The 2,056-nt window shown below is 53.2% G+C and overlaps 1 pseudogene; it reads right to left on the reverse strand.

Annotated features, from left to right (window-relative positions):
• Positions 1 to 389: 389 nt before the first annotated feature.
• Positions 390 to 1,475, reverse strand: LOC122897928 (annotated as a pseudogene).
• Positions 1,476 to 2,056: the final 581 nt, after the last annotated feature.

Here is a 2,056-nt window from a genome sequence, read left to right on the forward strand (position 1 = left end):
TAGGCTGGACAGGCCCGGCCAATGGGAGCGCGGCAGGAGAGGAGCTGTCACACTCAACCGGGCCGTAGAGCTTGCGCATGCGCCGAACGGGAGCCAGTGAAATAGGTGTAGTTCCCGGGATTTAAAGGCCTGCCATCTCCCTAGTCAGTCCTAACGTTAGTCGTTTATGGATCTTGCATTCTCTTCGGATATGGATAAGCCCCCACCCCGCCCCAAAGTAGCACACGTGATCATATGGGTTTTTTTTTATTGGTGAAGAAGTGAAAGAGGTGCACTGAAACCACTGCTACCTCCCTAGGAAGGCAAAAGCTGGGAATGGGACATGGGCTGAAACCCTCCATCTGGGTCTCCTCAAAATCTCACAGCATAAACCACAATTCACAGGTTCCTGTCTCTTTTAAAATTTAACTTTTAATCAGCCAAACATCTTGCGCAGACCCTGAGCCAGACCTGCATCTTGTTTTTTCCCCTGAATGATCACCTTTCCCAGCTCTTCCTGGGCTGCCCGGTTTTTTTGGGTCTACCTCCAGCACCTTCCTGAGGTCAGCAGTTGCTTTTTTCAAGGTTCCCAAGGGCAGCCTGGGCAACCCCTCTTCGGTACAAGGCCTTTAAATGGTCAGGCTCCCGCTCCAGTGCTCGGTCACAGCTCTGGGCTGCCAGCTGGGGCTGCCCTAACAACAACTGACAGGCGGCCAGGTTGGCATGAAGAACAGTTCGTTCTGGAGGGCCAGGTGGAGGTAAAGTCAACAGCAGCCGAAGAGCCCGTCCATAGCATCTGGCAGCCCCTTCAGGGTTCCCAGCTCGAAATAGTTCTGTGCCCCCTTGCACGTTCTTCCCTGGCCAGGGCTTCCTTCTCACTGGCATCCAGCTCCCAGGAGTCCCTGCCCTGAGTGAAGGAGGCCAGTGTGAGCCTGAAAGGAGATTCAGAGTGCTCAGAGAGCTGAAGCTCTGCCTCCTCACCCTGACACATGGACTCCAAGCATTTCTCTATGAGTTCCCCCCAAGTCCCCTCCCTCCACGGACCCAACCCCACAGTTATCTCTGTCCAGCCCTCTGGCAGGCCTGACCCAAAAGGAAACCCAAAAGCCAGTACCCGGCAGCAGGAGCCTAGCTTGGGTTTGTCCAAGCCATGGCCACGGATTATGATCTTCTTAACAAAGCTCCCATCGGGGCAGTACCAGAGATCGGAAGCTTGAAGGGGCTCTGGTATCTCACTGGTTGATCCATAAGACTTAGCAGAGTCTCCCTGAAGTCCAGCTGCCAGTTTTTCAGTCCCTTGAGGTTTCTGTAGTATTTGGCTGGCTGGATTTGGGCTCACTCTCAGCTCAAGGATTTCAGTAGGAGGGTCTTGGGGCTGCTGGCTAATCTGAGTAGTTGAATTAAGGTTCTCCTGGGGTTTCTTTTCCCATTGTTGTTGGTGGTCGCGAGGTGTCCTTCTCTCCCATTGGATTGACTGGTGGCGTCTCCATTTGGCTGCCTGGGTCCTTTCCACCCGGGGGTGAACAGTTTGGGCCCAATGGGAAAGATCAGTTTCAGATCAGCACCTGAAAAGAAAACCAAAACAATGCTAATAGCCGTATTCTTATTTAGATTCCCTCTTCTTCCTCTCCCGTCCTTCTGGGACCCAGGCCCCCAGTCCTCAGTTTTTTTTTTTTTTTTCCTCCAAAAATCTCTGTCGGGCTCGAGCCTTCTCCGGTCCACCCACGAACTAATCCAGACCTAATCCAGAACTATAAATTCCACAAATCCCTGCGGCTCGGGTAGCCGCCCCAACTACGAGAACCGGATCGAGTCAAAAAATACCTGGGCAGTCAAAACTCCTAGCCTGGTGGCAACAGATGGACCATTCGAATCACCTCTCCTTCCGAAGCTAAGTGCTTCCTAAGTACAGTTCTCAGAGTCTTGCTCCAGGCAGAGAGGACGGCCGAGGGGCATCTGGGGACAATGACAGCTAACGCAGGAGCCCGCCATGCTGCGAATCTAATCAAATTCCTGTCAGCCAATCCGGAGGAGGGAGAGGACTGGTTGGCCCGCCTTCTGGACTTGACATCACTTC

The sequence above is a fragment of the Neovison vison genome, unplaced genomic scaffold (genome assembly GCF_020171115.1).
Source record: "Neovison vison isolate M4711 unplaced genomic scaffold, ASM_NN_V1 Scaffold_030, whole genome shotgun sequence".
NCBI lineage: Eukaryota > Metazoa > Chordata > Mammalia > Carnivora > Mustelidae > Neogale > Neogale vison.